The following is a 16,296-nucleotide window of genomic DNA, read 5'->3' as shown; positions in this document are numbered from 1 at the left end:
CCTGAACGCAGTTCTCGAGCTTAGTTCTCACAAAGGTTGTGTACACTGTAGTGAACACGGTAGTATGTAACTTGGCGAATGTCCGTTTTAAAGCCCAGAGAGTTTTAAACCCCTTAGCTGCGACCTCCCGGCAATGGGCCGTCGTCTTAAGAGCATGACTCACTGTCACCCCTAGATCCTCATGAGACCGGACCACGGGTACAGACACTTCCACTATGTTGTACTTATTAACCTTTGTATCCCTATAGTGCATGTAGGCACACTAACTCATTAATAGGCATGAACTATTCTGTGGACCAGTTAATCACATGATTCAAGTCTGCTTGAAGTGCGTATGCATCTGCGTCTCCCATTATTTCTCGCCAGATTTATACATCGTCAGCGTATAATAACATTGGGGACTGTATTATACTTGGGAGATCATTTACATGCAGTATGGAAAGTAAAAGAACTAGGATAGAACCTTGAGGTACTCCACTAAGTACTGGTCTCCAGGTGGAGCACTTGGAATTTATTCTTAGTTCCCGTCTACGACCTACTGGGAAATCTTTAAGCCATTTTAAATGAGGTCCGGCAATACCAAGATTTTGTTGGCACCTTGTTGAATGCCTCACTGAATTCTATTAAGACATCCACCGAGTTTTCGTTGTCTAGAGCCTTTACCTAATGTTTTCGTGCTATAAGGAGGTTTGCCGTGAAAAATTAATCCTTCCTTAAACTATGTTGTTCACTGTTTAACATGTCGTTGGTTTCCACAAATGTCATTATGGCCTTTTTGACTATTCGTCCCAATATTTTAACTACGACGCTGGTGAGGCTGACAGGTCTGTAGTTCAGTGGAAGTTGTTTTGGTCCTGCCTTATGTATGGGAGTGACGATTGCATCATTCCAGTCCATAGGTAACACACCTTGGTTAAGTGACTTATTGAATATCACAGTCATTGGGGTGGCGATGTATTGTGAAATATGTATCGGGATTTCGGGGGCTTAGTTCGTCCTATCCTGTTGACTTTTCCATGCACAAGGTGCTGTGATTCTTAAAAAAATCGTCTCGATCAAAGTCCACGGTGAGAAGGCGGTTTGTTGATTTTGAATGTGGGTCTATTCCTTTGTCTAGAAGAGGTTCCTGAGTGAAAACTGCCCAAAATAGTCAGCAATAGCCTCTGCTTTTTCCTGATTTTCCTCTATCGTTTCAGATTCACTCACCTCTTTGATTAGGTTGAGAATTCAATGATGCATCCTTGTTCTGTAATTTATGTATGAGAATAGTCTCTAAGGCTACTTAGGTGCAGACTGTGCTAACTGAATTTCATATTCTCTCAGAGTTTCCCGGATTTTAATTATACGTTTGTTTCTTACCGACCTGTAGCGCCCCATCGTACCTGCTGTGTCAAGGCGGATGACAACATCCCAACACTTCCTTTGTCTTAGTAAACGTCGAATATCCCGCCCTATCTAGGGATGGCCGTGCTTCTTCTTCTTTGGGACTGTCCAGGGTATGTATAGTTGAGTTACCCGATTGTATAACTGTCTGAAATGAGTCCATGTCTCTTGTACTGATACCCTTGTGTCAATTTCCCAGTTTTTAGCCGATGCTGCGGGGTTGATTGCCTCTATATCTGCCTTCCATATATTAGGACGGACCGGCGCAACTGTTTGATAGGCAATCTCCGCCATGAATTTGAATAATATGACTGCATGGTCACTTCTCCTTAGTAGTGGGCAGAAAGTCATTTGACCGACATCATCATCGTGTGTGAAGGCTAAATCTAAAAGAGAAGAAGAGCTTCTTAAGTCATATCTTGTGAGATTTCTAATGTGCTGGGATAAAGCTAATCCATTAGAGGTTTCTAACAGTTTGCAATCAAATGACGTTATCAATGAACCTACTTCTAAGGTAACCCTGGTAGTACAGTGAATTAAAGTCTCCTACTATAAGATTTATCCTTATTACACCAGCACTTAAGTTTGCTTAGGAGGAAGTCATCTACTACGCATTCTGGACTGAGATGTACAACAACTAATTCAACATCTTGCCGTCTGTATTTCAACATATAACGCACCAGTTCAAACGTACTTGAATCATGTGCCACTGTCTTAACTGCTCATATGGTTAAAAGGGCTTCTCATGTACAGGATAACCCCACCTCCCCTACGTTTAATCTATCAGCCCTACTGGATTAAAAACCAGTCGACTGAATTTCATTACCGAACACTTCTGACGTTAACCATGATTCTGAGACAGCTATAAAATCCGGCTTTTCAATATCTGCCATTGTCTTTAGCTCCGCCATTTTATTTTGTAGGCTGCGAGCATTTGTACAACACTCCTTTAAATCTGTGCAGAACTTTCCCTTGCCTTCCAGAGTGGTTTGGGGATCGTTTCGCTCCAAACTTTTACAATTTAAAGACCCTTATGTACGAGATGTCTTTCATAGTTTCAGTGGCGCTCTTTTTTCTACTTCTGCAGCCCGTATGTTAATAAGGTCAATCAAGCTGGGACCCTCAAGAACGTAGATTCCGGATCGAATCAGTTTGCTTGAGTTTCGCAGTCTCAGGTTTCTTTCATCAACAGTAGCAAGGGTAATCTTTAAGAAGCGACTTTTATAAGTACTTTCAGAATCCACATTTTTTCACCTATTATGTAAAGCTCACAGATGCTAACTCCTGAAACTGTTTCTGGGAGTAGCTTGCTTATTAAGGACTTAATGTGACTGAGGTCGAGCTCATGTCTAGCCTTTGGTTCCTTTTCAGAGAAATTCTTTTAATTTATGAAAAATGACTGACCTCTCAGTGAGGTACGTCTCAACACGTTGTGGAATGGTAGTTCCTAAAATCGACTCCACCGTGTAATCCGATTCCAATTTAGCGTGAAATGCCGTAGCCACATTCTGTTTTCTTACTTTTCTCTTCCTAAGTGTGAATGTGAGCTACTCATTTACCTTATTTTGTCTCCTAATCACATCCTCTACACCGCTCATGCATGGCTCCCCATAGTTTGTTTTGCGTTGATATGTGGATCCGGAACTTAAACCGTGGATTCACGTAACTTAGTACTGTCTATAAGTAATTTTTTCTTCTCAGCCCACGTTTTCTTTTTCCTTGTGACAATACATACACCCATATGCTTGTTATCTGTTTACCTGATAGGGTCCACCTTTATGGTCACATCCAATTGTGGAGCTGGGCTCATGATAATGCTCTCTATTTCCTCGAAAACGGAATTCTACTCATCTACTTCTGCCTGTTTATATCTGGGCAGTTATATAGCTATGTTCAGCAGCTCAATCGCCTGTAAAATCTGCAGAAACGTTGTAGAACAACATGCTTTGCACAGCCAATGTGATAATCGCTTGCGGCACCACTTATAGGCAGCCAGTGTGAGTCCGGTGCACACATTGTGATACCACTTATTGCAGTTGTAACATTGCGCCCGATCATCGACAGGGAAATAGCATTCAGGTCTTCCACAACAATGTTTTACTTGTACCATAAATTTGTTTTTTGATCTCATAGCGAAAACAGATCTCTGGATAATGTGTCTTCTGAAACTTGATAAGTGAGAAACACTGAACACGAACAAGAATAGAGGTTTGTGTATAACTGTACCGAATAATAATAAAGAAAATCTGAGTTCAGTAGTTACAAAAAGACCGTAACACCTATGGATACAAACAATACTCAAAGATATACTCAACGATTGAGAATAAATACTAGTGCTCTTAGTTTTTTTGTATCTGTACTCGTAAAGTACAGATGATAAATTTCTCTAGAAAAAGGGCGGTACTCTTGGGAATTACTTTAACTAAGGCAAATCCAATAAAGCGAAAACAGTAGTTTTGATATGTGGTTCAACTATCAATACTAAAAATATACTCAGGGGAAATATACCACTATCCTTCCTGAATAGCGCGCGTTTTGCGGTTTGAACTACCCTCATGCAACTAGGAACCAATTATATGCCTCAAAAACTCAACTTTATTTTAGAATAATCGTTTTGTCTCAGATGTGATGGAGTAACAAATTGCCAGTAATATCTGTCCATTCTTCTGTACTGGAGATAAGAAGCCTGTCATCCTATATTGTTCTTCGCAGTTTGCAGCACTGTAGAGGTTTAGTCCTGTTTTGAGTGTATCAACAGAAGGTGCTGACATTATGTGTTTTGGTAGAGAATTCCAATAATCCGCTACTAGATGCGAGAAACGGAACTCCAGACGTAAACTGATTGGTCTCGATTTTTGAACTTTCTTAGAATGTCCTCTCAGATGATCGGTTCTAGATGAAAGGAAAAGATGGGACCTGTTAATACTAAAACTGTCGTTGAATAGGCGATAAGCTAACATTGGATCGCCCTATAATCTGCCGTAAGATGACGAAAATAAGTTGAGGTGCCTCAGTCTTTTTTTATAAGATGGGCCAGAGAGATCTACAATTTTGATCTTTCTTAGCATATCTGACTCTGCCTTAATCACATATTCCAAATACAGCTTCACAGATGTCGGGTACAATATCCTGAATATTTCCTCATCCACGTACTAAAACGACCACAAATATCCCATAAGATACTAAAGCCTTTGGCAACGACCTTACAGTTGCTCATAGTTTTGAGGCCGCTGCTGATCATGACTCCTGGATCTTCACAGTCCGTTACTTTAAGTAACGCAACTGCACGTGCTATGTAGTGATATGAATGGTCATAGTTATTTAGTTGAATCGCCACACGTGTTAAAATGTACTTCTAATGACATGTTATACAAAATGACCTCGTCTACGAGGCTGTCATGCCAAGTGATTGAATGAATATTCCCGCATTCACCACTCTTGACCTTCTCTTAGTGTTACATGTTGAAAGTGAATTTTCTCAGTAGATATACGTTCAGCTTCGACGATTGTGTGGCTAGGAACCAATACCACCACAAGTATTCTATGAGATTAAGCTTTTTCCAGATACGCTAGGGTGGAGTTCTGTTTTACTTTCAGACTCTGGCAGTATGTTTTGTGACTCAGAATGGGTGTCCATCAGAAATTTAACAGCTGAGCGGATGTACTTGCAGCTTTTTACTTTCTCTTCTTTGTCTTCGCATGATCTGTTTTCGTCACGCAAAACAGCCACATCGGGACCATTAGGTAAGATGATAGTTTTGTTCGGGTTTTTAATTTCTACCTTAGAATCATGACTACCAATGTCATATGGTATTTCACTTTTTATTAATTTAATAGTAGATTTTACTTTTCGGTGAATCGCAGTCGAATGTTTGGCTTTTACGTAACAGCACGTACTACACAGTCACGTTCTTTGCTGTTCGTAATCGTGTTATCAAGGCAGCTACCACCAATCTCGAACAGCAAAACATACAAAGCCAGTGCGAGTTAGGCTTAAAGCATCTTTTGTATGAGGAGGGACTTAAACAGGCACATATCTTATGGAACCACCTTTCGCACTCACTACATTATATTCCTTCCTCTACGGGGAAAGAGCAATTCTGCTGTCCATATTTATAAGTACTGTTGACTGTTGTAAACGGGTCAAAAGAGTTAAAAATATATGATCACTAGTGTCAGAATCCACTAGAAAAATGTACCACAAGGCGGATCCAAGAAAAATTTCAGACCTTAATCAAAATAATCCAAGGTAAAGTATACCAAGCGTACCTTTGATGCAACAAATACACAAAAGAAAAGTTAAACCACAACAAATGCCAAATCACTGTACTTTTTGAAACACTAGCGTCAGGATATATATATATATATATATATATATATACTAAGAACACGCACCATCACTGTTACACATTGTCTTCTTATACTACGTTGTAATTATATCGCCAACACGTAATACCTTGCACCACTAGTGAAGTAATTACGCAATGTATTTTATATTTTAGACATATAAATACAGTATGTATCTGCTCCACCTGCCGCAGTACCCGAAAGGCCAACATTCCGGCAATCAGGGACTGTACTTCCCAACATTCTGGCCGGTAAATATATTTAGTTGTCAGTATGGGGTTGTGGAGAATATTAAGTCTTTGATTGAGATCATGAACCTATTGATGTTTGACCACCACTGAAAACACGGAAGCACAGGACAGTCGTTTCGTCCTATTGTGTGACTCCTCGACGTTCACGCATGCGACCGAAGTCCCTGGGTTCCCATCCCGCGAGCGGCGTGATGACTTTGTCGAGTATTCAAATGTTTTCGGTTTTATACTTCATTTATGTAAAACTTCGCTTAAAGTCTTTCAATCAAGCAGACAGTTTTAATTATGGTGCTAGCATACTCCAGAGTGTCCAGCGTGTCAGAAACAAGTTGGATGTGGATTTTTCAGAACTCTCCAGTAATGAGCGCTTAGAAAGCTTAAACGTTTCTATTTCATAGTAAATGCGATGTGAACCCCATATTGGCACTCCGTATCCTTAAAAACACTTTTGGTGTTAACATGTCAGATATTTTCGCTACATCCCAAACTGATCGTCTTCGAGACTACAGCATCAGGGTACAAAAATTGAGGTCAAATAAACTCGGAGGGAGGGTTCATCTTGCATAACGAAGATGAAGTAAAAGTTCAACAACACGCAAGCTTCATAGCTTTGAAGTCGTGTGTACTAATTCACGTTGTGTTGCCTGTGATTTGCAGACTTTTATCATAATTAAAATAACTTACGTCGTTTGATTAAGTATCTTCATCTACTAGAGTTTGACTTGAATGATTTTGCTGTTTAGTTTCAAGGGATTCTACGTTAAATTTACACTATAAAATGACCCTTTATCTAGCACTGTCTAGCCTGATGATCGGGTGTTCTAATTCCCCAATGGTGTTTTTTGAAACAGAAAATTACGATGACTGGAATTAGTAAAAGTATGGAATGTAATCTGAGGACTATTATTTATCAGGTCTTATAGTCATAAGTGTGTAGCGTGGCGTCGAGTCGAGATTGACTATGAACACCGCTGCCAAAAAACACGTGACAAGTAAATCAGAAGGCGAAGGTTGAACGTAACCAAATAAATCCATAAAATCCCCGAGAAGCCAAATATCAGAAGGCAGTTAATGGACCAAGTCGAGATATATTTGCTGGCGATCTCGTGGTATCGAAAGGATACCGAGATCGTGCCAGGACACAAGCTTGGTTACAGAACGTAACCGAATCCGCGCGAAGTCACAATCAAAAGTGTAAGAATAAGAATGGAAGCACAATATAGCTGTCATTAGCACAGTCAAACAAAAGCACATTAAAACAAACACTGGTACAGTTGGTTATAATAATAATTGTTTTTATTAAACCAGTCGTGTTCTCGTGATAAATGTGAGTCACTACAAGTGTATCAAGGCTGAATACAAGAAACACAATACACATACCTGAATGGATTGTGTTGAAAATCAAACTAAGAGAATGGCGTAGTGTCATATTTTAGCCGCTATGTGCGAACATCTTAAAATCCTATAATAAAGACGGGTTGAGGTAATAGACTGGAGGGGGGTTACTCACAATAAGAAGATAGGCTGCTGCATGGCATCGACTAATAAACACGAGCTGATCATTTCTGACTTTTATGAGGTTCAGCAAACAACTCAAAGGCCACCGATCAGCGTTATAGAGTATAGAATAGTTCATCAAGAATTATGACTTGGCTATGGTCCACTGCTATTTCATTGAACTCATTATCTTTTCTAGTCAATTTTTCAATACCTTTAGAGACATATCAAACAGATATACTATGTTTGTTTCTTTCAAGGGCTTGGTGATGAGGGACAGTTTGAATCAAAAGTCCATTAGCTTTCCCTCTAGCAAGTTCAGTATGCTATTCGCCCAGAATTATAACATTGGTTGGAACTAAAATTCTAGTAAGTAACACTATGAATGCTGGAATTCATTAGAACTGCAAAATTCTTTTGATTAGAGAAATGGCTGGTCAACGTCTAAAGGTAGACCATACTGATATTGGGAACGGCAATCCGTTCTCAGATGAGGTGATCAAAATGATGAGCATAAAGCAGTTCATCTGGCCTCCGGTCACTTTTTAATTGTCCCTTATTACTAATTAGTCAGAATAGGATATTGAAACAAACCCATCAACCCTTAGTGAGTTGGATAAGGCCATGTGATCTGCAAAGCCAAAGAAAATAGTAGGTTCTGACAGATCGTTTCCAGAGGTCCTTAAGAACGGCAGTCCAGTTTAAGAAGTCATTTTGATTAAAATACTAAGAAGAGCCAACTGGCTAGTCCGGAAAACTGGTCATTTCAGTCAATAGCAATGTTAACTCCTGAATATAACCATTTTCCTCTGCTCGAAGACAGGATCTCAATCCATAGACCAGGAGGTTTTGCGAAATTGTCAGTTTTTGAAGGTTAGGCAAAGAAAGCAGGTAAATCTTTCAAATGAACTTCATCCGAGAATTAAATTTTATATTAGAGCTTGTGATGAACGGTTACTAGAATCGTAAATCTCAAGTTGTATTCGCCAGTGTAGCCAACTTCCTTCATTTTTAATTAATTTCGTCATATACATCTTTTGGAAATAACATTACCGTTGTATTCGGAAACTTATTTATTGGCTAAGGATACTTTGATAACATTGTTTTGTTTTGTGAAGATATTCGCAAAGTTAATAGCTTTCTAAACCCCATTAGTTATAATGAAAAGATGTTTAAGGTACGTTTTATTCCGGTTAATTGCAAAATCTTGCTCCATGGCATATCTAACTCAACACTCATACTAATAAAAGGGAACGAAGTGGCTGAACGCACTAAACAGTTAGCTTGTCTTGGGAATCTTATAAATTCGGATAGGCTGGTATCTGATGAAACCTCCGCACGTCTTTAGAAAACTCCGTTGTCTCTTTCCAACTGCGATACTTGTTTACCTTGTAGTGTGGCGTCGAGTCACGTTTCACTATGATAACCACTACAAGAAGGTTGCGTACCAGAACAGGCTAAACCTTCGAGTAAACCAGAAATCAGAAGGCGATTGTAGGTTGTAGCGAGATATATTTGTTGGCGATCTCGTGGTATCGAAAGAATACCGAGACCGTACTAAAGGAGTACAAGCGGAACTGCTGAGCAAACGCAAGTTCGTGCAAGGTCACAATCAACGGAATGAAGGATGTCTTTGGTACAGTCAAACAAACAAGTACAGTAAAATAATCACCGGTACAACTGGTCATAATAAAAATTGTTTCCATTACACTAATCGCGTTCTCTTGATAAAAGTAGACCACTAAAACCTCCTAACAAAAGGATCAATATACTACCATTTAGTTTGTTTTTTTCTGTTTTGTGGCTGTGATTTATGAAAGCAGAAGACGTCGAAGGGACGCTGATGATTGATAGTGGGTTTGTTTGAAACGCTACTCATGAATCATAGAACAAGCGAGTGCGCAATGCTGATTCTAGAATTAGGGCACTCGACGAAGAGGACAAACCAGTCGATGGGACTAAGGATTTTTGTTAACTAAGGTGGTTGTAACACCTATAACGTATGAATAACAATTGTTCACTTCGAAGTTCAGTGCTGGTTATAGTAGGAGTAGGTTTGCGAGAAATTTATTAAATGCTATGATTATCAATTGTACTGACAAATAATTAAAAAAACACCTGTAATATACTTAAGGCGTATGACGTAGCTGAGAACAAGTTACTTGTAATGGTAAAATAACAACGGTATAAGTTCAAATACACGCGAATGTAGTAAGGAAAGGAACATAAAGATTTTTACGGATAGACATTTTTGCTAAATTTTTGCACATAGTTTCCTGAGTGTGGACAGAAGTATTTGAATAGGACACTGAATAAGTATGAAATTTAATATTTTTATCAATAACTAAGTGGTATGTATAACTACTTGTACTACTATTGTCCTTAACACAAATTCTTATTCAATATATCCGTGTGCTCAAGTGTAAAGACATGCGGCAAAAACATCCTGATGTCATTTAAAATAACCACTCAAGTTTGATACTATATTTTATTCACACTGACAGTCCTACCTTCCGAGTTGTTGATGAAATTAAACACACATGTATTTTCACAAATAACTGTTCATTTTAATATAAAAAATTATAAATAAGCTTTGAAATGATATTTATTGCTTATTATCGTTATTTATTTACTCGTTATTCTTCACCCGTTTGTATAAACATCGATGAAGTTTCCTCTCACGCTTCAGTTAGTGAATTTTGTCAGTTCTTTTCTTTTGTCTCAGAAACACTGTATATTTTTTATTTGTTACCGTTGATCAAACAACATGGAAATGACAAACAATGATAACGACCGTGATGCTGAGAATAATAGTGGTGAATGAAAGTAACAAAAGTGGAAAAAAATACTACACATACTACAGTTATAGTAATAATAGTGTGGTTGTGTGAAAAAAACAGCTAGTAAGCAAGCAAATTATGTGTCAACAAAACATATATAACTAATTCGTGAAAACAAGTTATTGAAGAAAATAGAGGAAAAAGATAATTCAAGTGAAAAGTTTGTTAGTCTTCTTGAATGTATATTCAAAAGTGACAATCTAGAAAAAGTACTCAGTATACATAGATCTCATCAAATTTCACTAATAAAATTGTATCAAATTCGTTTTAATTAAGTAATAGCAAGATATACTTTTACAAAAATTTCACTTGTCATTGTGAAGCTCTTTTACCAAAACAGGACTACTACAATGATTTGAATTTTCAATGATATGATCACATTTTTAACATATGTGAAAGGTAATTTATCAATGGACTATTAAACACTGATGAAAATACGACTAATCATACCAAGGGATAAGGTGTTCCTTTATTTAAACAGTTATGTTGAATATTTCGTTATTAAAAATGTGATCTTACACCTTCCCATAAAAAAATGGTGGTCTTACAACGATGATTAGTTAATAATTTATCGATTGTCAACGATTTCAATTTAAGTAAATATTATTTAAAATAACCGAAAAATCGAGACTATGATTTGTGGACGAAGCAATCAGATATAAGATAACAGGTCTCACATTTTGGCACGAAATTCAGCAATCCATTTGGTTAAATAGAGTTTTTGCCTTGTAGATGATGTCAGTTCGTGATGAAAACCGTAAATGTAATTCCTAACCCTAACCATCAACTATAAATCACAATTCTAATTCTTCACATCAGTTTGTAACCCTTATTTGGTCCTAGTTATTAGGTGAGCACTCTCAAAGTCACTTTACTGTCGCTCAAAGGTCGTCCGTAAGTTATAGTCTCACCACCGAAAAATATCTTGATTTAGTTTTGAGATTATTTCCTGACTTAAAAAGGTAACCTTGTTTAAGAAATTAAATTAAATATTACTTCCATAAAAGGAACTTACATGCTTTGTATGCTAAGAGCATTCTTTTAAAAATACTTTTTTTAAAACTTTATAATATAATTCTTCTAGAACATTCATACTCCCACAAATGATGTTGTTAGCATAGACTTCAAGAATCTAGGTCAAGAGAATGCTTATGGTAAACCACTACATTTTGCTGAGAACTAATCTACTAATGTGATAGTTTTGTTAAGGATGTCTCAGTAAACCAATGAAGTATAATTTTACCATTAATGGATTTAACATCGACTGCACTTTGATGATAAGAGACAGTCGATATACTGATAGACTTCTTAACTTTTACAGCTCATACGATGCAATAACAGTGCATATTTATTTCTATTAAAGATATCGATAGACACTTGATATTTTAGCTGATCATCTCAACAGATAATCTATATTGAATACTTAATCGTAAGACTCCATCATTTTGTCAGTTAAAGTTCTGTTAATTGTTTCTCGAACTAACAATAGACCATCTTTATTCTATATAGTCAATTTAAGAATCATTTACGGATACCACTCCTTTAGATACATACTAACGCTTAACCTCTAGGCTACTGAGTCGGCATCCAAAGGTGTTAATGTCTAACCTCAACCAATCAACGAAGTTGCGCGTCTTCCATTGTACTGCTCCCAGGTTTTCAATGGTGGTCTAAAATCAATCGGTTCATGATCTCAGTCAAGTACTTAATAATCTCCAAAATCCTATACCGATAATTACCATGTTCTCACTAGTGACTAACTTCGTGAAGGAATTCTCGTAGTTCTAATAAGAATCCGTGACCACTGGATCTAATCAGTGTTGGGTAGAGACAGGTATCTACCTTAGTACAATGAAAGATGGTCGCAAAATTTCGTGGATAAGTTGAGAATAGACATTAACACCGTTGGATGCCAGCTCACTGGTCTGGAGGTTAAGCGTTCGTGCGCATGACCGAAGGTCCTGGGTTCAAATTTCACCAGCGAAGTCGTGGATGCGCACTGCCAAGGAGTCCTGCAATAGGACGAAATGGCCGTACAGTGCTTCCAGGTTTTCAATGGTGGTCTAACATCAATCGGTTCATGATCTCAATCAAAATTATTTCTCTTTAATCCATGAATAACATTATAATAATCTAATGAAAACAGAAAGAAAAAAACACCAAACACTATGACATACTGATAAATGTTTCTCAAGTAGTTTGTTTAATTATGTTAAAAGAAAGAAAAGTATATTCATACAATGTAATTATCTATTTATTGGTTTATACTGATTAAATAATGGTTACAAGTAAAGTATGATTAATGAATATAAATTTTATGTCATTAAATAAATAAACATTTGTGTTTATGTTATTAATTTCACTTTTTAACATTGCCCTTACTTATATTATACAAGTGTTATGTTTACATGCTGGAAAAACAAACAAACAAACAACATAATTCCGAATCAATCTAATATACTAGTAATAAGCGAAATAACGAATGTAATACATTTAATAATAAATCATATTTCTAAAATAAAACAGAAAATGATTGTTATGATAAACATTTTCATACATATAAATGGTATTTCTATGATTTCAAATTAACATTAAAATGATTAATACTGTTGTAATAATTAGGTCTTTTATAACCTGTTGTCAATAGAAATGTATAAAGATTGATATAGGTTGATTATTATAATTGAACAAACAAAACCAGCAACAGTAATAACATTGAAAAAGTCTTTTATATCATTTGATGTTTCATTTTTCAGTGGTAATTGTGGAAGTGATCAGTTAGTCTGTGTTATATATATATATATATATATATATATATATATATATATATATCAGAAGCCGTTTTGTGGATATTATGGTAATTTTTAAAAGTTGAGATCATGAGTCAGTTGAAGCTAGACCACCATGAAAAATCTAGAAGCACTGGACGGCCATTGAGTTCGATTGTGGGACTCATCAGCAATGCGCATTCATGATCCCGCCTAGCGAGATTCGAACCCCGGACCTATTGGTATGTATACCAAATGACTGGTTTAAGAGGATTCACTAGAGGCATAAGTTCTCGAATCCCAACAGTTGTCCCCGGCACTACTTTATCCCGGTTAGTTTATGAATATTTTAAAAGGCGGTTAAAATTATCAACGAAACCTTTAGGACCTGATTTTAGTGAGACTAGTGGTGGTAACAGTGTTCATAATATTGAAAGTTTACCCATGAGATCGTGGATGCGCACTGCTGAGGAGTCCCACACTAAGACGAAACGGCCGTTGAATGCTCCTAAGTTTTCCGTGGTGGTCTAGCTTCAATTATATATATATATATATATATATATATATATATATATATATATATATATATATATATATATATATATTATAAAACCTCTTAATAAATAACTATTCAAGTTGTCTTACTACGAACAAGCAGCGAAAAGAAAGGTTTAACAAAAATGTATATGAAAGTGGTTGGATGTGGGATGTGAGAAATATAATTTCAAAGAAATGAATAAGGTCAAAAGAATAGTTGATGTATAAAAACAATGAAACTAAGCTTAAAGGTTTTTCAGATAATGAATGAACTGTGCCACTGTAATAGATTTTTGGTTATATTACTCATAATCTTGTTTGGTAACGATTGAATAAGCTCCAATTCAAAGACTATATGCCATCACACAAAACAAATCAATAGTTATCAACTTATTTTGTGAATACTTTCAACATCAATCACAAATGTGGAATTACCTATAATAAGTCTTTAGGACATTTGATATTCATCTGAAAATAGGTTTTATTTTTTATTTTGTTAGATTGCTATTTGCTCTTTGTTAAAAAAAACCTACTTAAAATAAGAGAATTTACTGTAGTTCAGTTATATTTTTTTAATATTCAACGTTGAATAGCTTTAATTTTTTAATAATCATCACTTTTTATGAGAAAAGTTGGATGTTGGCTAGCAGTGGAGTTCAAGACAAAAACGAGCATCCTGGTTTCCACCATTAACTACCATCCACCTCTGGTTATGAATGCTTATGACTTAGTGGAAATATTAAAACAGTCAGCACAGGGTGCATATGTCCCAAAACAGACTGATCAGTTGCAGTCTTAGACATCAATGGAAGGATTTAAACAACAAATACAAATCGCTTTTCGCTTTTCAGCCTATCAAAAAATTTAACTGGTACTGTTGAACAGTAACGATTTAAATCTGAACTCTGTGTCCAAGAATCACATATATAATTTCTCATTCTACCCCACCAGTAACATATTTATTCTTTCGTGCTCGTCAAACTTGTTGTTACTACTTCCTTTCAATTAGTTTTCCTTTGTTAAACAATCATCGTTGTAGACATTATAATATAAATCTCAACGGTGTTTGAAATCAGAAGCAAAGAGAAGCGGCAACTACGGTTTGTTAGCGGATAGCGCAGATCACAAAGCTATAAGCACATCCAGAGAATTCAAAGCGGAGAGTCCAATAAGTATATGAGAACAATTAAATGGGAAAATTTATAGTCAAACTGCATAAGGGCTCAGCAAGGCAAAGCAAAGGCTAATAATAGGATTTGAGTACATATATGCCTAGGGAGGAAGATGAATCATCAAGTGATATTTAAGCAATCAACATTTTGACTAGAGTCTGTCATGTAATCTAGTGACCATAACGCTACAAAAAATATGCGAATTACTACTTTTCAAATAACATTGTCTATTAAGTAAGTTAATAAAAACGCTTAACCAAACTTAACCATAATCGAAATTGGTTATAGAATAGTAGCTATGACTTGAATTATTCTAACTAATTACAATCTCATATTTTTAATATCTTTTTGCATATTCGTCATTTAGTTTCATTTAAGCATTCCCCCCTAACTTTAAACTTATTACACAACCATCTTTCTACAACTGTAATCTCCAAATACTTTATTATACAATCCTCTTCATATTTTTCAACAGACTACTATATTTATTAAATCACTATGAATAAAATTTCACCAAATAAGTAAATGACATTGTCGATAAGATTATTTTCTTGGATGAATTATCTTTAATTCTTTTTCACTGTCACAATACATTTCTTTCATTGTCTCTTTAATGGTTTATATATATATATATATAGTTTTATTATATTAATCAAACTAACCTCTGATAAGATTGAAGGCGTTCTAACTTGACTTTTAAGACGAATACACATAAATTATTTTGACAAAATCAGTTAAATCAAACAAAAACAAAAAACATTTTAAAAAAGTTACTCTACAATGAACATTAGATTGAATGTATTCAACTGTGTAATTTTTTTATATTAAACTGTTAACATAAAATTATATCATGGAATGAAAATAGGTGAACAGTTAGCTTCTTTCTTCTTCTTCTTCTTCTTTTTGGAATAGAATGATTTATAATTAACCTTATTTAGGAATATGCATATAATGGTTGCTATTATTATGATTATTATAAAAGGTAAACTGTTAAATTCTCGATTTCAATGAAGAAACCATTGAATATATAATAGAAAGATCAATTAAACATGACAACAAGATCTTGTTTTTGTAAAATCAAATGTCACTATCGTGATAAGAATGATGAAAATAAAAGTTAATTAACATTTCAATCAAATATGATAAAAGATAATAATAATAATAATAATAATAATAATGATAATAAATGGTAAAATGAATTTATTTCTTATCCTTATAAAAGATAAATAATAGTTCTAAAAAAAAGTTTAATTAAGGTAAAAGAAAAACCCGACATTATGTTTACTTAAGTTTATTATTTACATTATAATATTAAAGAAACAAAACTGATAAGGTTGAATGAAGATTTATTTAGGTAAAGATAGGGAAATTGATTTTACTTTTTAAATGATTCTCATTTTTATGTCAGAAGGGTTTTGTGGAGATTGTAGTGTTTTCAATAGTTGAAATCATGAGTCAATTGAAGCTAGACCACCATGGAAAACCTGGAAGCACTGGACGA

This window comes from Schistosoma haematobium, chromosome 1 (assembly GCF_000699445.3).
Source record: "Schistosoma haematobium chromosome 1, whole genome shotgun sequence".
NCBI lineage: Eukaryota > Metazoa > Platyhelminthes > Trematoda > Strigeidida > Schistosomatidae > Schistosoma > Schistosoma haematobium.
This window is presented reverse-complemented; position numbering follows the sequence as displayed.